The sequence below is a fragment of the Zeus faber genome, assembly GCF_960531495.2.
Source record: "Zeus faber genome assembly, chromosome: 4".
NCBI lineage: Eukaryota > Metazoa > Chordata > Actinopteri > Zeiformes > Zeidae > Zeus > Zeus faber.
This window is the reverse complement of record NC_137191.1, coordinates 36,288,671-36,312,411: the sequence shown is the minus strand read 5'-3', so window position 1 is coordinate 36,312,411 and position 23,741 is coordinate 36,288,671.

Here is a 23,741-nt window from a genome sequence, read left to right as displayed (position 1 = left end):
CACAAATACTCACACGCACACACACACACACGCGCTGGCCTGTGAGCCTGTTGAGGTGTCATTTTTTTAAAGGCAGAGCCTGCAAAACTAATAAGGTGCTAATCCCCCCCTGCAGCCCACAGGGGTGAGGCAGAGAGAGAGAGAAGGAAGGAGAGCGAGAGCGACGCGTCGCTTATCAGCGCTCTGCAGACGGCCGCCCCGGATCAGTGCATGCGCCGCCATCAATGCATCTGATAAGGAATTAAGACAGAATATAAACTGTACACGTTATCTGGGACCTGGGTACACGGCTTAATTACCATGCGGCGTGTGTGTGTGTGTGTGTGTGTGTGTGTGATACCGCTGCTCTGGAGTGGTGTGGGGATGAGGGTGGGTGCACACATCAGGGGTGGAGTGGCTGGGGTAGAATTCTCCTCGTCAATTTAATATTGTCAAGGAGGGCGTTTGGCTGCCACAAAGGAGGGGCCCCTCACGTGGCGGCCGCTGGTAAAACCAGCCACGTCGGGCTCGTCTCGGGGCGCCTATGGGCCGAGAACCTTCTTCAGGACCCCCTCCAACCACCCGTCCCCCACCTGAACACACACCTTCGCCGATTCCACCCTCTTTAGACGTTACTCAAACACCTGGGTGCGTCACGTACAGAACGCCTGCGTCACTCTGATTGGATCCTTCCTCTCCTGCGTTGGCGGCGTTCACCAAGCCCCCGTTGGTTGAAGTGGTAATCCATGAGACGATTTGGTAGGAAACCAGAAAACCAGACACAGGACGGCGCCCAGAGCCTGTTCACCGCTCAGAATGCCCGGTGCCCTGGCCCCGTGTTCTCCCTCCACCTGGTGATCTGTGGCTCTGACGTCTGGCGCTTCCTCAGTATCTTCGGGTCGTGAGACTTTCAACGTTTACTCCACTACATTTAAAAATCAGTATTTATATTTAGATTTGTCAATTCTGCTAAATCGCTGCAACACCACCTGTACTATTTATTGTAATTTTAACCAGGATCTGTATGTGCACCATCCGCAGCATAAAGGTACATTATTATATTTTATGGCTATATCAGGACACTGGATATGACAAGGACTAAGTACATTCAAGAGAAAGTATGCTATATATTTTACTTCATGAGAAATGTCAAAGTGGTACTTCCACTTTTACAAGAGTGATTGCACTTGAGGGCTTCTTCCACCACTCTTTGTGGGTGGTGCACCTCCCTATGGGCTCCTTCAGATGAATATAAGGTGAGGTGACCACGCCCTTTTGTACACGTATACTGTATCTGCACAGAATGCTGCTATAGACGTCCACAACAGGTCGTTGCTGCAGATGGACGGTTCAGGCCTGGACTCCAGCCGCTCCTCTGGACTCATCCAACTGACGTCCATCTTGAGCCCAAGCCACCTGCAGGGTGTGGTTGTAGATTGGTTCACGTGTTCAGATGTGAACGAATGACGGTGGCACCGTCAGCCTCCAGCTCTGTTATAAGCGGTGCAGTTGCGCCCGCCAACCAATCGGCCACCCCTAAGTAAAGGGTCCTTTTGACTTCCCGGTGCCCGTCCCTGGAGGGGCCCCTCTGGACCCCTCTGGACCGGGGTCCGGAATGCTGAGCCCGCACATTCCCTACGGGCGGGGGCGTGGCCTTGCTGTCTGGCGGAGGGAGACGACGGGAAAACTCTTTGATTTCTCCTCAAAACCCATTTGTGAACACAGCCCGACGGCGGGTGCCCTGCGGGTCCCCAGTGGGTCCCCTGGGGGTCCCCTGGGGGTCCCCCGGGGGTCCCCTGGGGGTCCCCAGCGGGTCGATGGAGGTCAAAGAAAAAAAAACCCATTGGCAAATGTAAAAACACGGAGTTCAGGTAAAACCTGGAGTGGCTCCGAGAGGCAGCAGCAGGAGGAAAGAAGAGAGACGCCCTGATGCGGACTGGTCGTTTTTTGTTTTAAATGCCCCACTTCAGGGAAGGTGTCGTTGACTGGCGGTGAAGGGGGTGGAGGATGGAGGGTGGAGGACAACGGGGCCCTCCGTGTGTTTGCTTGCGTCCTCCACCCGACCGGCGTGCCACGGCCGGGAGCTGTGCCGGCCTCACCGGCCTCCTTAAATGGAAGAACCTCCAGCGACCGTGACGCATAGATGAACCCCCTACCCCACCACCCCACCAACCCCCACCACCCCACCACCGCACCAGTCAAACCAGAGGTTGAAGCAAACAAACGACTCCAACTAAGATCATGGAGGTGTAGAGGCAACAGCATCACTAAGAAATATCCAAAAACAGATGAACTTGTCATTTGCCGCCTATTTTAGGATGCTCCGGCGGTGGGGGGGTTCACCATAAATTGGTCGTGGGTGGGGGTGGGGGTGGGGGTGGGGTGGTGGGGTGGGGGTAGTGGGGGCTGGGGGGGTCGGGAGCCGTTCTTGCAGAAAGACAAAAAAGCTTTTTTTTAGAAGAATGCGAGGAAGGGGTGCGGTGCCACTTCAAAGGCTGCTCCTCCTGCTCCAGCAGCGAGGTCAGAGCGGCTGCGAGGAGTCACCGCTGCACCGTCCAGTCAGGGGGGGAGCTGTCCCGCTGTCTGTCTGCCCGCCGCCTGTCTGTCTGTCTGTCTGTCTGTCCGCCCGCCTGCCCACCCGCCGCCTATCCCTCTGTCTGTCCGCCCCCACGCCCACCCGCCGCCTGTCTGTCTGTCTGTCTGTCTGTCTGTCCATCTGTCTGCCCGCCCGCCTGTCTGTCTGTCTGCCTGCCCGTCCGTCCGCCTGTCTGCCTGCCCGCCTGTCTGTCTGTCCGTGAGAGTGTTTGGGAACGGCAGACTGGACCGTGGCTGTCGTCTTTGAAAATCAAACACAGCCCAATTAAAGCGATTCTAACATGTCAGTGATCACAGGGAGGTTCACCTGGGCTGTCCGCCTCCACCCCCCCTCCACCCCCCAGGCCACTAATTGCCCCGGCCACCCGCTCCACCCACTCCACCCGCTCCCTCCGTGTGCGAACGGCCGCTCTGAGCGTCCGCAGCAAAACTCCCACGACGGCAACACACAACGCACAACACACAACACACAACACACAACGCACAACACACAACACAGAACACACAACACACAACACACAACACACAACACACAACACACAACGCACAACACACAACGCACAACACAGAACGCACAACACACAACACAGAACGCACAACACAGAACGCACGACGCACAACACACAACACACAACGCACAACGCACAACACACAACACACAACACACAACGCACAACACACAACACACAACACAGAACGCACAACACAGAACACAGAACACAGAACACAGAACGCACAACACACAACACAGAACGCACAACACAGAACACACAACGCACAACACAGAACGCACGACGCACAACACACAACACACAACACACAACACACAACACACAACACAGAACGCACAACACACAACACACAACGCACAACACAGAACGCACAACACAGAACGCACAACACAGAACGCACAACACACAACGCACAACACAGAACACACAACGCACAACACACAACGCACAACACACAACGCACAACACACAACACACAACACACAACGGACGACACACGACACACAACACACAACACACAACGGACGCCACACGACAGACAACACACAACACACAACACACAACGCACAACACACAACACACAACGCACAACACACAACACACAACACACAACGGACGACACACGACAGACAACACACAACGCACAACGGACGACACACGACAGACAACACACAACGCACAACACGCGACACGACACACGACGCTCGACGCACAACACAGCCAAACAACGCCAAACCTTCAAAGATGGACGACGCGTCGAGAGGGAGGCGGTGACGTGCAGCAACAAAGATGTTTGTGGCCATGTTGTTTTTTTTTGTTGGGAGCCCCTTCCCCCAAAAACACAAACGGACTCAGACTCAACAGATTTGGCCCAAAGCTGCGGAGAGTTGCTTCGTATTGTTTCCGCGGCGTCAGGCAGAGAAAAGCAGCCGATGAGTCCCCCTTAAACGCCCGTCCCCTAATTATCAATTTTCTCGGCGCGGGGGGCCCTGACATTACACAGGAGTCCGTCTCTAGTGTCGCAGTAGATTAGGGAGCCCGGCTCCACCGGCGGCGGGCGCGGGACGGCGCAGGACAATGGAGGCTGCCGCAGCGCTATCAGGGGCTCCGGGGCCAACGGCGAGGCCACGCCTGGCTAGAGCCGTGGGAGAGGAACCGGTGCGGTCACATCAAAACAGGCGGAGCAGCACCGGGCCCTGGCACAATGGGCCACAATTAGCATGACACATTAGGAGGGCCCGGCGGGGGCCTGGCGCACTGGACACGCCCGCAGCCCGATAGCAAAAGCCCCGCGCGTGGAATTCCAAAACAGATGTGAACTTGCTGCATCCACCGGCTGACGTCCGTGAAGTTGTAATGTCACAAGTTTTTCCTTTTTTCCCCCGGTTCCCTGCCACGTTTTCACGAGTGCGCTCAGTGTTTTAAAAGCAAAGCTCCTCCACGCAGCGAGCACGGCCGGGAGGCGGGGCCGCGGGGCCAGGTGAGTTGCCCCGCCTCCACGTTGAGACAGAACAGCTGACCGACCGCCACGGACACGCCCAAAAGACACTTTTCACTTTTCCAAGAGAAGCAAACCCCCCCCCAGGTTGGGTGGAGCAAACACCTGGAGCTGTTCACAGTGATTTTATAGTTTTGGTCTTTTTTTGTTTTTGAACATGTTTAGGTCAGTTTGTGTGAAGTGAACTGGTGTTGAGCCTTGATACAACTGAAGGAGCTTTGAGCGGAGCAGCCACAGCCGCAGACAAAGGGTGGAGGTGAAGCTCGATGTCGTCACGTCACCCGTCAATGAGCCCCTGGGAGGAGGAGGCTTGAGGTGTTTTCTGCGTAGAAAAATAAATTCCGTTCTCTCCCTCACGTTGTCATTCCATCAGCGCTCTGATCTCCATCATCAGCGATGACATCACTACGAGAGACACCGGGAGAAAAAAACGTCCTCCAACCCAAAGGAAACTTTTTGTAATATTTGTTCAGTTCGTCGCAGCGACCGAGCGCTTTTTTTTTTTTCTCAGCTCAAATCGTAGAAGTGAAGGTGTGAATGATACAAACCTCAAATCATTGCTTTTCAAAATATTGAATCACTTTTCAGTTTGAATCGTCCAATTCAGTGATTGATGTTCAGTGTTGATGCTTCTTTTCCTTTATTTGGGGAAAAAGTGAAACTTTATAAAAACTACAACTAAAATCATTTAAGTACAAATGTGTATTTTCATGATAGTCATCAGGAACTTCACGCAGTACTGGTATTTCACAGTATCTGCTCCTTTGGATATAATTATCAAAGTGTTTGTGACATTATACGATAACGTGGTAGAAGAGTATGCACAGTATTTGTAAAGTATATCAAACTACTTTTTCAAAGAAAACAAATATTTCACAACGGACCTTGTTAGAGTCATGCATACCGTACAAACCTGTCTCGATGCAAAACGACCTTCCGCAGCGAGACAGGTTGAGTGGTGGCGTTGATCCACGGCCCTGCAGCAACATCCAAAGCAGCGGTGCCACGCCCCGTCGAGGAGGGCGTCGGCTCCTCAGCGTGGATGATGTCATACGTGTGGGTGATCTGAAGCCTCATCGAGCCCTGGGTGAAGAGCGGCTGGTCAGGGACACGAGGAGCAGAGCAGGGCGGAGCAGGGCGGAGCAGGACGGAGCAGGGCAGAGCGGAGCGGAGCAGGGCGGAGCAGAGCAGGGCAGAGCGGAGCAGGGCAGGGCAGGGCGGAGCGGAGCGAAGCAGGGCGGAGCAGGGCGGAGCAGAGTAGCCTCATGGATGCACTAAATCTGCCATTTTCCTGCAGCTCCTTCAGCACCAATACAAACACACAGAGTTTCAGTGTTTCCAGCGACATCATCACCTAAAAAGACATAAATTCAAGATATATAAACATGAAACAGCCAACACGTAAACAAGGCCGTTGTCTATCATCCTTTATTATTTTTATATCCATCATATTCCCACGTTACAAGGAGATAACAATAATAAAAATAACAATAATAATAATAATAACAATAATAATAATAATAATAATTATTATTATTATTATTATAATACCCAAAAATTTATTGTTGTTGGTATTATTATCAACATCATTGATTTTAAAGACTCTGTCCGTTTATTATTTTCAATTATTGATTTATTTACTGCAAAAAACAACAAAAAAATGCATAAATAACATGAAATTGTCGCTGGGTTCCAAGAAACAAACAGGAAACAGGAAGTCAGTACTTCCTGCCTCCACACACCTGTACAAACATACATTCAAAACACACACATTCACACTTAAATGACAATATTTGGGAGTATTATACACTATTCATAAAGTATTGCAATGAAGGATATTTGATTAAATGAAATGTAATAAAATTACGTTTATTCATGTTTTTTAATATTGTCATTTATATTTTTTGTCTGTCCGTGCATCTGATTTGATGTTTTTCTCGTGGTTTATATTGTTGTGATTTTAGTTTTAGTTTTAGAAGCAAAAAAAAAAGCGAAAGGAAATATTAAGTTTGTCACAAGAGGAGGTCTGGGACATCCCTGGGAGTCTCAAGTCGGTGTTGATTTCCCCGGGAGCTCATCAACGTTTCAGGAAAGTTGAAAAAATAAAAAGCAAAAACAATTTAAACATTTCCACTGTTACGTGTTCACACGTAACAGTGGAAATGTTCATCAGTTCGTTTCCAACAAAAAAAAAGACAGTAGATAGAAGCGAAGGAGGACGAAGGAGGCCGCCTGCAGGTCCGGCTGCACGTTGAGCTGCTGGAGGGCGCCCCCTGTCGGGCCCAGGCACAACTACAGGCAGAGTCAGCGCTGGAGGACCGTTCATCAACATGACGGTGGAAAACAAAAAACCAGTGCAAGGCCGTCAGCCACGTGCGTCGCACTTTTGAGCTGTCAGGTGTTTTTCCATACCACGTCCCTCTTGGCATTTTTAACGTTACATTTCTGTTTCGGGCCCCTTGAGTAGCTCTTATTATAAAAACAATAATTAGCAAAAAGGTGAAGAATGACTATCCAAGGTCGACTGAGTGAGTTCAGAACCAGAACGGGGAATGTGAAGGTCAACGGTTGCTATGGGTCGCTATGGGTCGCTATGGACGCATGGAGGAACACCTAAAACACAGGAAACGTACAAAAAAATGGAGGAGGGGAGGGAGAAAAGAGGAGGGTGGCTGTTTCATCACCGACGCTTGACAGATTTCGCTGTTGCGGATTTCCCCCTCGCCGCCCGTCCAAGCCTCTCTTAAACCCAAAAGTCCCTCTGACGTCCACCGTCCGCGCCAGAGGTCCCCCGAGTTATGAAGGCGTGGCCCGGCGACGTGACTCCGGCTCCACGGCGACCGAAAGGATCCTCCGCCTCAAAACTCCACCCCAGCTCCAACGGCCCCTACAGTGGCTTTCACCGGGGGTTGCTCTGTTGATCCCCGGGTTGCCGTGGCGATGCTAGTGCGCGCCGTGCAAAAAAGAACAGAAATCTTCGCAGTTTTGCCTTCACACCAGAGTTTGCAAACCACACGAAAAGAGGTGGAATGTGGAGATTCTAAATTGAGGATCAGACCGGAGGCGGGACTGCATCGGGGACGCGGAGGGGATCTGCAGCCCTCAGCAAACTCTACTGCATCATTTTTGAGACTTTCGACTTTTTCGACACCTTTTGTCGCTCAGACAGGAATTCTCTCTCCACTGAACGTTTACGTTGGTGACAGGTACTGGTTTCCCCGGCGACTGGAAAAGTCCTCAGCGTCCCGGCTCCTGAACGCTCACTCAGGCGACACAGACGTAGAGTCTTATTTGGAGCGAAACAATAGAGAAAAATACATTTCGATCGAGGACTTTCCTTTGGCTGAATTGAGTTCATATATTTCCAGACTTTTGAATGATGTGCATGTGTCGTGTTTTCAGTCTGATGCCGTTTCAAGGCTGACTCCTGGTGTGGCCACGCCCAGCCCCCCCCCACGGGCACTTTCCAGGGGCTTGTAAGTGCAGTGCGCGGTGCGTCCAAAGCAGAATAAAAACACCCACATCGCTCCACAGCGAACCTTGGAAAGCTGGAAAACCTGGTTAGCCTGGGAAAACCATGGGAAATCTGGGAAACCTGGAAAACCTGGGAAAACCTGGGAAACCTAGGAAACCTGGAAAACCTGTGAAACCCGGGAAAAACCTGGGAAACCTGGGAAACTTGGAAACCTGGAAAACCTGGGGAAACCTGGGAAACCTGGAAAAACTGGGAAAACCTGGGAAACCTGGAAAACCTGGGAAACCCGGGAAACCTGGAAAAACCTGGGAAACCTGGAACATCACGTCAGCAGCATCCTTGACCCGCATTCCTGTAGCTGAATCTTCACGACGCCGGAGGAGCGGCCGCAGGTTCGGAAAGAACTGGAAAATATTTCATTTTAGTGTGTATTTAGTGCAGTATTCCCCCATTCAGCGCGTTCCATGGAGATATCGACCCAGAAGACATTTCAATAGCAGTGCCCTTTGATATTCATAAACATTACATTAACCAAATGCATCTGGAACAGAAAACCAACGAGGTGCCGCAGTTTTATCCTATTACTTGGACTAATACCTGCGCCACACTTAAGCTGATGGCACCATCTCATCATACGGCAGTACCTGTGGAGGATGACCTCATCATCCTAGTGTTTATGGATCACTGGGCCACTGGCCTTGATTTCCGCTATTGAATTATGGGAAATTCATTCTTTTTATTGAGGGAGCGGCTACTAAATCCAATAAGAGAGTCAGGCTGCTCGGAAACACAACCACAGCCTCCCCCAGAGTCGCCTGGAAACCAGCGGACAAACGTCAAGTAACGCAGCACATCGTGTACGGGAAACATATCGATGGCTGTTGTCAATTCATATCCTGTTGTTGTTGTTGTTGTTGTTTAGATGTTGGAAACGATGGATTCCCAGAACAATCATCATCGTATCGGCGTCACGGGGGGACACACCCTGAAAGGCTGCATTTCAGTCATGATGGTGAAGGAAGATCAACAGCTCGTTAATCAGCCTGTTTTTTATTCGATCAGCCTGTTTTTTTTATTCGATCAGCCTGTTTTTTATTCGATCAGCCTGTTTTTATTCAGCCTGTTTTTTATTCAATCAGCCTGTTTTTATTCGATCAGCCTGTTTTTATTCAGCCTGTTTTTTATTCAATCAGCCTGTTTTTATTCGATCAGCCTGTTTTTTATTCAGCCTGTTTTTTTCGTTTTCTTTGGGGACATTGGCTCCGTCTTCAAAGAGAACAACAAACAGCACAACCTGCTTCGCCTGCCCGACGTGATGCAAAGTAAAACAGAGAACACACTGGCCAAGACTGACGATTACATCCCAAAAATGTTTGGCCGCCCCCACCCGGGCCGGCCCTCAGGGGCCCCGCTGGCAGGAGGCCAAACAACAGGCAACTGGACCTGCACAGGTTGCTCCGCCGGCAGAGCGGCAGGAGGTTGCTCCGGTGCTTTAATTAAAATGTGACAATAGGAGGTTTGGGTGGAGAGCTCCCGGGTGGAGGCTCTGCCGTGTGCACCGCCCGGGACGCCTGTGGCCCTGTGGCCCTGCGGATGAGCGCTGATCTTTTTTTTTTGGGGGCGGGGGGGGGCGGCCCTTCCCCAGGCTTAAGGGCCACACACCTGTGCACGCATCAGGGCCGGATAAACCCAGATTAAGCTAAAGTTACTCGCTCTCTCGCTGCAATGTCATTCAAAACCTCACGGCGACCGCGGCGGGGACAAAAGCGCCTTTCGGGCCCCTAATAAACACCATTAGCTTTGAGACATCAAACATGAAGGATTATGGGATTTTCTGGAAAAAAAAAAAGAAAAAAAAAAGATGCAGGGTCTGGGGAACTCTCTCGCTCGGCCCCTCGCTCGGCCCCTCTCTCTCTCTCTCTCTCTCACCAGAGATTATGCTGCAGTTTGTTTTCCCTTTTCCGCCATTTTGCTTGTCCCTCCTCTTTGGGGGGGATCCCAAAATAAACCCAAAAAGGACGTTATAGTAATCCCCAGCGGAGGAAACTAAGAACGCACTCAAAAGGAAGATTACACAGGGCTTTGTAAAGGCTTTCAGTACATGTGTATGGATTTTGGGAAGATCTTCCAGGACTTAAAATGGGAACTCAAGTGCAACACACACACACACACTTACAACCACTTAATATCAGGGTTGTAGAACGTGGACGTGCAGACATGAGGACAGCAGCGCTGTTGAGCCAGTGACATGTGATGAAGTCGACGGGGGGGGTGTGACATCATCGCTCATCACTCTGTGAGCAAATAACCTCGGCTCAGGCGTCGTGCGAGTTGGCCGCTCGGGCTGATTCAGGACCAGCGGCCCCAGGGAGGCTCAGCTGGAAGCGCTCAGTGTCCGAGACGGGGGACGGGGGACACGCCGTAGACCACCACCGCGGCGGAAACGGCCAACGTAACAAATGACACCGCGGGCGGGGTCCGATTCCATTTCTCTGAGCGTCGGGGTGGAGGGGGGGACGCATCGCAGGGGCCAACAAAGAGGGAGAGGAGCCGAGGATTATTCTCCTCCTGTTTCATGGATTAGCAGCGGCACAACCTTTGACTCTGCTCGGGACTTCTTGACTTATGGCTGAGTTGAGGTAGTGACAGCGATGAGGGGCCACCTCCAGCCGGCCACATTCCTCCGGAGACGGACGTGAAGCGCCCCCCCCGGCCCCCCGGCCCCCCGGCACATCTCTGGGATCTCTGCCGGGGCCCAATCCTGTACGGAGAGCCGGACGCGGAGGCCGACGTCACCAGAGCTCAGAGAGCGGCCCTTCCTCTTCCGCTTCCCGGGAGCTGGAGCGACGCTCTCCGGACCAGGGCGGGGCCGGGGGCCCGGCGGGGACGGCGGGCCCACAAGGCGGCCGCCTCATCCGTCAAGGACGACGGACGCTGCCCGCGGCACCAGCTGCCGGGGGCGTGGAGGCAAACAGCTCATTCCATCACGACGTCATCATCGATAAAACCACATCGTTTGTTTTGGCTTTTGCCAGGGGCCCGGGAGGGCGGCCCCAGGGAGCAGAGAACAGGAGCTCCAGCACCGGTCAGATGTTCGAATAAACAATGGAGAAGAATCAACGGCGAGGCCGGCGCGGTGTCCCAACGTGGTTCCAAGAAGTGACTCGGTGAGTTTGGGGGCGTCGTTGATCCAGATACCAGCACAAATCTGAATTCACTGTTTGTTATGGTATTACATTTTGATGCGCGTGTCGCTGCCTCAAGGTCTGATCTATTAAAGAAAAAGAAAGGACCTCGCTGAGCCTGAAGGCTTTCTAAAACAATCACACCGTTTAAATGAACCGGCGGCCACACTGGAGGCGGCGGAATGATTTGTTGTGAAGGAAACGGGCTCCAGATCAAAGCAGGCGACAGCTGACACCACGCTGACATCAGGCTGACATCACACTGACATCAGGCTGACATCACGCTGCAAGCAGGAAACGACGGAAGGCGAAGCTTGGTCGGATGGATCCGTTACCAAAGCAGATCCGTCCTGTGTCGCTGCATCCTGCATCCTGCACCCTGCATCCTGCACCCTGCATCCTGCATCCTGCATCCTGCACCCTGCATCCTGCACCCTGCATCCTGCACCCTGCACCCTGCACCCTGCATCCTGCACCCTGCACCCTGCATCCTGCACCCTGCATCCTGCATCCTGCATCCTGCATCCTGCATCCTGCACCCTGCACCCTGCATGCTGCATCCTGCATCCTGCATCCTCTGGGTGAGACTGGATCAGATCAGGATTTTACTGTGACTTGTATCATCTACGGACACGGCTGACAAGCAGCGGAACAACTCAACATACGTTACCAGGACGGGGTTAGAGAAGCTGGAATGCATTCTGCCCCCCCTGAAGCTGGCGTTCCCATCCTTCCACACACAACACATATGTCATATGACATATGCTGATGGGGCGGGCGGCTCGTCACCGTGGCCCTCGGGCGGCGGAGGCATCAACACTCCAGCCACGTTCAAAGCAGGCTGCAGCCCCAGCTCCTCTCCCTTAATCCTCTTTGCCTTTATTCATGCAAAGGTCATCTCTGATTCTCCAAATGGAGGACACCGTGGCGGGCTGCCACGGAGGCTGCCGAGGTTCTGGACCAGCTTTTTTTTTTTCTGGGGGGGCCGCCGTGGCCAAAAGGCAGTATGGTGACCCCCCCCCTAAGCCTTCCAAGGACGTTTCGGATGCAGCAAAGGGGCTTCGCAACAGCCGGCGAGCAGGGGGTGCGGAAGCAGGATGATACAGAAAATGGTGACAAAAAGATTCCACGCCGCTCATTCGGGATGGAGGCGAGCGGTGTCTGCGCAGCGCGCCGTCTCGCTCGCAGCGCGCCGTCGGGGCGCCCTCACCTGAGGGGGGTCCCGTGACTCCCCCCGAGGGGAACACCACCCAGACTTAAAGGAGGTTTGTACACGTGAGGGGCCGAGCGTCGGACACACGAGTCGCAGGTCGATTCGGCCAAAAATTAGGATTTATTTTTTTGGACAAAATAAAAAAATTCGAATAATAATCAACTGAGGAGGGTTGCAAAACAAGGGCGGGGGGAAACTTTCACAAATGAACTCAAGTGTGATAAAAGGAAAAATGAGGTGAAGAGAACTCAAACAGGGGTTAACATGAAGACAAGTGGACGCACCAAACCGAGCTGCCCAAATGAAACAAAGATGATTTCACTCTAAATACTATTAAACAAGGGGCCAAACAACACTAGTGCACATGTTTTAATAAGTGCAAAATAAATGCAAAGCATTCATCTATAAAAACAGATGATTATTAAAGGTAATACAAAAAACCACCCCCCATGGATGTTATATGAAACAACACCTCATGTCATTATAATGTGTTTTAGCTTTGTATGTGCATCATGACTGTAGTGTGTAAAAAGATACGTTTAAAAAATGATTATATATATATATATATATATTACATTACATTGATCAGACGCTTTCATCCAAAGCGACTTACAATTGTTCAAACACCGACGGACGCAGCCATCAGGAGCAATTAGGGGTTAAGTGTCTTGCTCAAGGACACTACAGCATGCTAGCAGGAGGAGCCTGGGATCCAACCAGCAACCTTTAGATGACTAGACCACCAGCTCTACCGCCTGAGCTACCATCCCCACATATATATATATATATATATATATATATATATATATATATATATACATATATATATATACACACACACACACACACACACACACACACACACACACACACACACACACACACACACATATACACAAAATAATTAAAAAATAAATTTAAATTTAAAATTAAAAAAATAATAAAAAACGCAAATAAATAAATAAGAATTAAAAATTACATCAGTCAAAAAGTCTAAAAGATAAAGGATGATCGCAAAAAGAGGAAAGGTGTTCAGCTGGAGGCTGAGTCACTCGGTCTGGATCACTAACCGCGTAACGCAGGGAGAGGCAGAGCCAAGAAGCCCGACAACATCTACGTGGGAGGAAGAAGGTCGGTCCTGACCACAAACACGGCGCTCATTAAGAGGGACCTGTCCGCCGGCTTCCCGCGCTGGCTGCTGAGGCTCCTTTTTTTTCCCTTTGCTGTGAGAAAAGCTCCCGTTGCTCATAAAAGGACTTGTGTGCCGGGGTCAGAGAAGCGGCCGAGGGGAACGACTCCCGCGTCGGAGCTTTGTGAGCATCGCGGCTGCGGAGGTGGAGGAACCCAGAGACGTGTCCCGAAGGAAACACACCACGACTCAGGACTGCGTTCACACCGAGGCGGGAGAGGCCCAGTCCTGTTTCTACGCCCGGACGTGACTCGGGTCAGACTTTGACTCGTGAACAGCACGAATCGTGGAGTCGTGGAGTCTCATCTTTTCAGTTGTGATTGGGGCGGATGTGGTCCTCCATCAGACGCAAGTCACTCATTTAGCAACGCGACCTGAGTCTGAACGGCGGGGATTCACGCGACTTTGACATGGCTCCGCAGCGCCGTGCGTCTCTGTCGGGTTGAAAGCAGCCACGACGGGCCCTTCGGACCCTGACCTTTTGGGTGAAATTGAAATGACACCATCTGCGCTCGGCTTCTCTGGCTCCCGCCGCACATCCACTCAGACATGACACCGTAAGCGCGTGTGGCCACGAGCAACGCCATCCTTGTCCTGCGCAGGCTGAGTGCGGTCCAAACCGGAACCACCAGCAAAAAGTCATGCGAACGGGGCCAACAAAACAAAAAGGCGTCAGAGCGACGACCCTGAACGGAGCCGTCCAGGCCCGTTACCGTCCGTGCCCGTAACCGTCCACGGCCGTAACCGTCCAGGCCCGTTACCGTCCAGGCCCATTACCTTCCAGGCCTGTGGGCTGCTGCATTAAAGGAATCGCGGTGTTGATGAAAAGGATAAAAAGGCGTCGATCGCTGCACGGCCACTTGACATTTGTGATGACATTTCAGCTCCTTTCAATCTGCTTGAAATTGCCGTGTTTCATCTCAGCGTAATGCTCCTCTTAAAAAAAGCTTCTTATCTGTCAGATTATGCGGTGGTATTATACAGAGGTATTATGCAGCGCTAATAGCGCATGTAGATACTTCACAAATGATACCAAAACGCCTGCCATCACACAGAAGGAGGATTTGGCCCCTCAGTCAAGAAATACTTACCAATATGCAAATGCCCACAAAAGAATCGGGGCTTAACAGATTTGACTCCCTCAAACAATGGCGTTCGCTTCTTTCCCAGGATGCAACTGTCCGTCAGCTCGCAGGATTACAGCTCTGGTTTGTGACAAGGCGCTGAATGGAAAGGGACAAAGAGACACCTCCTTTACCACCGCGATATGACCGTGAACGTTTCCCCATTTTAATCCGGACACACGATTAAAGCCCCGGAGGGTGAGGAGGGAAGGCCAATGCCTGGCCCCGCCCGCTACGTCACATCCAGGCCACCGCCTGTTTGTGCCGGAGCCCGCGGTCCAGCGTGCGCAATGCAGCTTTTTAACAGGACGTTAACGGGGACAATTCCTGCCACTGAAGGACTGATGACCAGCATGACCAGCATGACCAGCTCACGGAGTCACACCTACAGTACGCGTACGTCTGTGCAGGAGGTGGGGAGTCGTCGAAACACCGGGACTCGGCTCTGACTCCAACAGTGCCCACACTCAATGTCTTGACTTATCTCGACGCCGAACCAAAAAAGGAGATAAAGAGCGATTTGTGAAGCAGAAAGGAAAAGTATTCAAAAGGTGTGACAGTCATTTTGACGGCATCGTCCTGGTTTCAGCCCCGGTGAACTTGACCTTGAGTCTATGAGCCTTGGTCCTGAGCTCCAGAAAGACCCAATCGAGACCAGGTCCGGCCTCGACGGTGCTGCTGGTGTTGACAATGGGACACGTCAACGGGGACGACCAAAAACACTGGTTGCTATGGGGACAGAGCTGGTAAAACATTCCTCTTCCCGCTTGGCCGCCCGCTGAGAAACATGCGCCGAGAGTCACGCGCACTTTATTTCTATAGCCGCCAATCACAGTGCAGGCTGAGAGGCGCTTCCACAGCCATCTCCTCGCAGGGGAACCCCACGCCGTGCCCTCGTCTTCGCCTCCACCCCAACCACACAAAACTCACAGAAAAAAGGAAAATGGAGGAACCGTGCGAAGGGACCACTGAATGGAAAAACCCTGTTCACTGCTCCCACACATCCAAATACATGATCCAGATACCCTGAAAAAAAGCAAAAAAAATAAAAAATGTATATATATATGAATGAAGTGACGGTATGACTTCTGAGGACCACGCTGCTCTTTCGATATTCATATTTAAAAACAGTGTACCCACATAGAGACGTCTTCAGATGCACAGAGGTAATGTACCTGAGAGAACCTTGTACCTTGTGGGGATGGTAGCTCAGGCGGTAGAGCTGGTGGTCTAGTCATCTAAAGGTTGCTGGTTGGATCCCAGGCTCCTCCTGCTAGCATGCTGTAGTGTCCTTGAGCAAGACACTTAACCCCTCATTGCTCCTGATGGCTGCGTCCATCGCTGTTTGAATAATTGTAAGTCGCTTTGGATAAAAGCGTCTGATCAATGTAATGTAAATGTAAAAGAACACATCACATGGAAAACAAGCAAATCAAACCGATGAAAGACTGAAGCCCAGATAAATCAATGATTATCAGTGGTTTTATTACTGGTATTATGAGAGGTTAGTAATTCTAGGCCAAAATCATGAAAGTTTTGCTTTTGCTGCTGCCAGCCCCTGCACTTGCTGCAAAATCCGAACGCTTGACGAAAAATAGTGTGGAGGACTCAGGAGCTCCACCTATGAGGACGCTTGGAGCAGACCTGCCGCTGTCAGCATTAATACGTTGGTTTTGTTCGAATTGTTCGTATTAGAGTCGCAATCCCTGGTCGTAGCATTGCATGCGCTGCTGAAGTTGCCCAGTGGAAGTTTCTCCTGCTGCTGTGCGTCAAGCTCTGTCTTTGTGAGGGGTGGAGGGGCCGGGGGGTCATCCCTGCTTCTTCAATCTCCATCCAATCACAGTTCAGAGCAGGGGTCAAGGGGTCACGGAGGATCCGTCTGTTCCCCCTTATCAGCCTGGCCAGTCCACTAGCCGGCAGACCACCGCTGGCCGGCGACTTGCCGCCCAATCACACTTCACACAGCTCCTCTAATAGAAAAATAAATTGCAGGAGGGGTTTTGGGTGGGGGTGGGTGGGGGTGGGTGGGGGTGGGGGTGTAATTCCAATACATTGTGACAGAAGAAAAAACACTCGCTCCGCTCACTCCGGTGCAACGCTGCCACGACGCCGCACCGGGGGCAATAAAACACGGATGGGATTACAGCCGAGCTCATCCCGCTTGGGAGGTGCACCATCAGCGTTTCTCTGCCATTTCGGGCGGAGACTGAGGACTCAGCCGCCGCCGCCTCCTCCCGAATCAATGAAAAATAAAAACACGTTACGTTTCCACACTGTAATAAAAAATGATATCAGCCCGGCGAGACTTTTTAAGTCCCGACTAAAACCGGGATTTTCTCAAAGGGGTAAAACTTTTCCCCGTTCGTCGTTTCAAGGACGGAAAAATGAATGATTTCCTCATTGATTTAGGACCAGAACGTTTCCAGGGGCAGCAAATAATTAGTGACTAACATAAGGGATGAATTCCAAAACTTCCACGATTCCAAAAGAGGCCCAAGGAAGCTTGGGTCAGAGGTCAGACGTGAGCTTTGTCCAATGACGACATAAACTTCATTTCTTAATTTCCAAAACGAAAACACTCAATGTCAAGATAGAGTTGTTCTGCTCATCTCCCATGAGAAATAGGAAAAACTAAAACTGGTCCCCCGCTATCAGATCCAGGTTTTTCGAGTTGTTTTGTCTGAAAAGGTCCCGACGGAGCAGAATGTCCAACGCGACATTTTTCCAATTTTGCGGGAAAAAAAAAAAAAATCTGAAACAGTGACATTTCCAGCAGTTGGTTCCTGAAAGATGAAACTGGATGGAGCTAGATGGTGGGCCCTTCAGAGGGGCCAGGCAGGCAGCGACTAAGCTTGCAGCACTAACAGGCCTGTAGACGCTAAAATTAAAGACCACAGGAACAGCTCTGACCTCTCTCCGCCCCGCTGCATTCTGGGCAATGCAGTCCGACCCCGACCGCCTGAGCTTCAGTGCCGGCGGAGGTGGATCGGTCGCAGCCGCTACAGCGTGGGGGTGGGGTTTCGGGCGGCGCTGCAACCCCGTGGTCCCCCGCACGGGGTGTGGACGCTCGGACGCCCAGGGTCACCCACCGTGCGTCGAGGGGGGGCTTGGGCGCTGTGGTTCAGGAGGTAGAGCGGGTTGCCGGGCAGTCACAACATCACTGGTATAATCCCTAGCTCCGACTGGTAGCATGTCTACCTGTCCTTGAGCAAGACACTGAATCCCTAAATCTGTAACACTAAGCTTGTAATAATAGATCGGTGCACGAAATGAGGTACACAAACATGACAACATGAATGGTTCAACTTGAATTGATTATACTTCAGTTTATTGTTTCTGCGCATTTGCTCCCAAAGAAATATCGGTCCTTGTGCACATACATTTGGGGTCAAACTGTGGAGTAACACCACCCAGTCAGTTTGCAGGGAGCTGTCTGCAGGTGGTGAAACCGCACCGCCCTCCACCCGAGAGTGACTCTGTCCACGGCTGGAGAAATAACAGGCGCTGCCGGGAAGACCAGCACAAATCTTTTAAAAGAAAGAGGAATTCATAGCAACTGCCTGTGAAGAAACTGCAGACCATGTAGATGTCAGTATTTAAAAATAATTCTGCTGTCTCTTTCTAATAAATATAATAAGTATGTGGTAGATAGACGGCAGGCTGTGGCGTGTGATCCGCTGTGCATTTCTCCAAACAAAAGTAATGAAAATAGTGTTTTTATTGTACATGTATTTATTTTATTCATTTTAGAAGAAAAATCTTTACTGATCACACCACACACATGCAACACATTTTATTTGACGGTGTCCATGTCCCACAAGCCTGGAGCACGGCAATGAAAGTCACTTTGTAGATCTAATATGATGGAGATTCACAAACTGGAGCCATCATTTCTCGCCTCAAATTTGTTCAGAAACAGATTTTGGTGAAACTGATGAGGGGAAATCAGTGAACGTTTATAGAGTAAACACAACGGAACCCGGAAATGAAGCTCAAACCCCATTGGCTCACAGAACTAGGGGCCTCAGGAGGGAGGCTCCTCCCACTTAAAGAGAGCAACAAGAACAGGAGGCTTTAGAGGCATGTTACAATGGTTAGAATGCAATACGCTGAGTGGTATTTCTAGCAAAGAACTTCAACAAAAACATGTGTTGGGAACCTCTGAGGTATTAACTTGTGTAAAAAGGGGCATAAAAGGTCCATCTTCTACAATAATAATTTTTCTATATATTTGTCTGTATAAAGTACCCGGTATTAAGTACCCTGTACCATGTACCCTGTACCCTGTACAGGGCGCCCTGTACCATGTACCCTACCATGTGCCCTCTACCCTGTATCATGTACCATGTATCCTCTATCATGTGCCCTTTACCGTGTACCTTGTACAGTGTGCCCTGTACCCTGTACCATGTACCCTCTACCTTGTATCATGTGCCCCATACCATGTACCCTGTACCCTGTATCATGTACCCTGTACCCTTTATATTTTTCCATGCACCCTGTACCCTATATCATGTATCCTCTACCATGTACCCTGTACCCTTTATCATGTACCCTGTACCCTGGTTTTAGTCGTGGCCTAAAAGCGACACCCAGTGCCCTTGTACTCACAGTCTGATGAACCACGGTGCGGGGGTGGTGAGGGGCAGGAACATGGAGGACGGACTTCTGGATGGAGTCCATGGTCCATAACCAGTGGTTCTGAACATGCTCCACGTCAAGGAGCCGCTGCTTGATCCCCGTCAGGGCCCACGGAATCTGATCAGGTTTTTCTCGTTAGATCTGATTTAGTCCAAACCTCCATGGCCGTCAACAGACCCGTTGGCGAATACCCCGGTTCAAAATGACTCTAGTAACCCTGAAAGTATCACATTGACTTTTCTAATGTAAAAAAGGTATTAAAAATAACAGTACTTGTCCCACCCGGTTTCCTGGTCTGAGAGAGTCCATAATACCTCATAAAGAGCCAATGAACCTTTTCTTTTACTGCAGATGATGCACACGCAGATCCTGATTATAATTTACAATAATATAGCTCAGGTGGTGTCAGAGTCATTTACAAGGATATAGAAATAGAAATGCACATTTATTTTGGACCAACTAAAGTGAGGAAATGTAGTAGAGTAAAAAGTACAGGTACTTGCTTTGAGGTGTTTTATAAACATAATGAATAAATATATAAAATAACTGGGACTTAATAAATAGATATATTTGCAGAGAGCATTGAAATAAATGAATGGAGCTATGTGCACATGAAGCAATGAGTTGAACAACGTTTAACTTGATTAACGGGATTGGCCGTGCTTTCAGCGTCCCCAGTGGACAAGCCCCTCGTGTCTCAGAACAGAGGGAACTGCCTTTTTTTTCACAATATTGAAAACAATTTTTATATACTTGGCAAATATTTGAATCATTCAAATTTGGCTGGGGGTTTTATAACACACTTTGTCCGTGGTGTAACAAACTCAGAACAGTTATTTGTTGTTGCAGCAGTGGCATCCGCTCAGGAGGAGGAGGCTGAATTTCCAGTGACTTACATTAGCAAAATAAAGCACTTTCAGCACTTTAAAGACCCAGTGTGAGCCTTGAACATGGGAAAGCCATTCTGGAGACACACGCTAGGTAAACAGGGTCCGACATCACGGACCCCCGTCGGTCACCATGACGACACAATACCAGAGTCGGAACGCCGCCACGAGCTGCTGCTGGGAGACGGGATTAGGAGGACGGGCGCTGGGGCGTCTCCATCTGAGGGATGGAGAGGGGATGGGGAGGGAGCAAAACCCACGGGGGAGCGACGGCCCTCTGTGACTCCACGCCGGTGGGACGCCCTGACCCACCACCTCCCGCCTCCCTCCTGCCTGCGGATGGCTGCCAGCAGGGGGCGTCCTTCCAGCGCAACCTGCCAGGACGTGAGGAGCCTCCAGAACAACGACAGACCGGTGGAGGCGGTTGGGGCGGAGGTGGTGGTGGTGAACCTGTCCCAAGGCACCACCACAGGAACACCACGGCGCGCACGTGTGGGTTGTATGATTACTAGGGCCGAGCCATACGGAACAACTTCATATAACATCCTGAGTCCTGAGGCATATTCAGGAATTAAGGAATCTGCAAATTCCATGTTCACAGTTAGAGGTTAATTTCATTGAACAGCGATGCAATGACAGTATGATTATGAAATATAAAGTATAATTGATGGCTAAAACTCACATAGATAAGGAATATAATCATAATATATTTAATATCAAATATCATATCAAATTATTTCCCAGCACTATTGTATCGTTATGCAAAGGCTAAGAACACACACACAGTTTGGTGATTCTATAATGTGCTGCAGTATTTCACTTCCCCTGAGGACATTTTGCTTTATCCTTTAATGAAATAACTTATAAATAAAATAACTACTCATAACAACCAATATAGAAATTGTGCTGAAACCTCAAGCAACAGCCAGGATAAGACTGATGGACTGATGTTTTTTAACGATTCCGTTCGGTTACACTTGTTCCACACCTGTCTCCAGACGGGTTTGATGCCCGGTGCGGTGTGGTTTGAGCAGCCACACCTGTCTTGGGCCGATTGGCGCCTGTTGCTCGTTAGAGCAATCAGTGAGCAACAGGTAAAACCCCCATCCCCCCACACACACACAGGAGAGGAGCCCTTGTCATGGCATGCTTTACATCTGCTCCGGGCTTGTTCTACCTGTCCACTCTCTACAATGAACTGGTTTGTTTTCTACATCGTCTGTGTCGCCGTGTTGGAGGGCCCTGGAAACGCCCCTCGGGGGGCGTGTGGCAGGCGGATCTGCCACAGACCATTAATTAACCAGTTGTTGGATGTTATTTCCTTTTTCCACTCTGCATCATAATGTACAGAACCCAATAGAAAAAAAGTCGCCGAAAACTGCTAAATTCAAGTCCTGTGTCTATGTTTTGGGGCAGCAGGACCCAAAAGCTAGCTATCATCACTGACAAACAGCTGATAGCAGCATCTTGTTACCATAGCGATACCAGAGCAACACACACACTCTGTACCTGATGGAAACACCTCAGCAACCAACAGGCCTGATTGGTGGATTTAGGCCTTTAAATACATCAAAGCAGCGCTATCTGAACCTTATCGGTCACGTTTCAATAACAGTCTGTTACAAACGCAGATATATTGCCCACCTAGATTTCAGCGCCCCCTGCACGGACCCCACCGCTTCAGTGAGCACTCAGTCTATGGTTCCCCCGGAGAGAGCGTGCGGGGATTGGTCACCTGCGACAAGTGTAGGTACCAGACGTAGGTACCAGGTGTAGGTACCAGGTGTGCTGGGCCTGGCAGATCGGCTCACATGCAGGAGTCAGAGGGTGCGAGTTCCACTGGAAGACAAGCTGCTGTGCAGACTGTGGGAAGCAGTGATCCCTCAGGGACGACGTAGGTGTTGACCTGCGAGCCCCACAGCTGTTCTTCTGGACCGCGAGCCACCGTTTGATTTTAAAAAGATCAACCAATAAACACGCAGCCGGTGCTGCTTCGCCGCCGCCTGCCTCCTCTTCCTCATTCCCTGGCCCTGCGCCTCCACACAGACAAACAAACATTAAGGGAGTGACGTAGTTCCTTAAAGCATAACGCACTTTTCCTGTGGTTTGTGCTTTTCTCCATATTTCATTTCCCAAGTCAGTGTACAATCAAAATGATTCTGAAGCTGTTATTTTAATTTTTAAAAAAGACTTAAAAAAAGACTGACTGTAGGCAATATAAATTGAAAAGACACTGGACACTTGGGGACCGGAGCAGGGCACTCCCTGAATTCTATTCTGTAGCAGAACTTTTAATTTGAAGGGCGCACTGCGTTGGGCATAACAACGTGAGGCTGAAACACGCCGCTTCCGAGAGGATTTGTAAAAAATAAATAAATAAATAAATAGTCTTAACTGCGCGGCCCCGCCTCCCCTTCGAACGGCCCCATAAATAATGAGAATAAGTGTGCTGAGGTTGCATTTCTCCCCGGTAGGAAGAAGCCTGCAGTCTGCGAAGACAAAGGGAGCGGGAAACAAGTGCCCTCCTATGGAACAGGGGAAGGTCAGCAGACTGCCCATGTGACAGAACACTGCCGTGGATTAGGGGCCGTAAGCCTATTAAAGTGTCCCGGACTGAGCGGGGCCACCCGGCGTCCCCGAGCAGCGCCTGCCGGGTGGGTTCCAAGCCCACGCACCAAGGCAGGGGGAGGCCGGGGGGGCCCGGCGGGGGGAGGCCGCGGCACAAAGAGCGGGTTCAAGGCCGCGAGCTGCTCACTTGATTCGGGGCCCGGGGGGATGAGAGCGTTGGCTCAGTGCCCAAAGTGGGAGAGCACGGTGAGGCGGGCCGGTGCCGTGACGGTGTCTGAAGTGAACCGCGACACCAACGCGTCTGCCACTGAAAAGCCGTGATCGATACAAAACCTTTTCCCTTGGAGCGGAGGGAAAGAGCCGCTGAGCAGCAGGGGGTAATGAAGGGTTTGAAGGGATCGGACGGCCCCCGGAGGCCACGTGGCCCCCCGCCGCTCCTCCGCCTCGGGCGGGGGTCACGGAGCCCACCCCCGGGGGCAGCCATTACGCCATCGGCGGATGTGGGTGTAACTGACCACCCTGCCAAGGTGCCCTTCAGCCAGGCAGGACGTCAGCAGTCACGTCCGCTCGGGAGGAAGGTGGTGTAGCGTTCCAGCGCCATCTTAACATCCTGCTTCACCTAAAAAGGAAACGTGCGGTGAAAGCCTTCCCTCGCTGTCTGAGTTCATACATCGATATTAAAAAGGTTGAATAAGTTTTAATGTTCGAGGACAAGCTTCAAACAAACAATGGTGGCATCGTGTAAAGAATAAAAATGGCTGATCTTGATGCTTTAATGTCAGCTGAAGTCGTTCCTCTGAAACAGGCAGCAAGCCTCCTCAGCAGCTGGTGTTCAGTCAGTGCAGCGTGGGCGAAAGGCGCCGCACTGATCCACC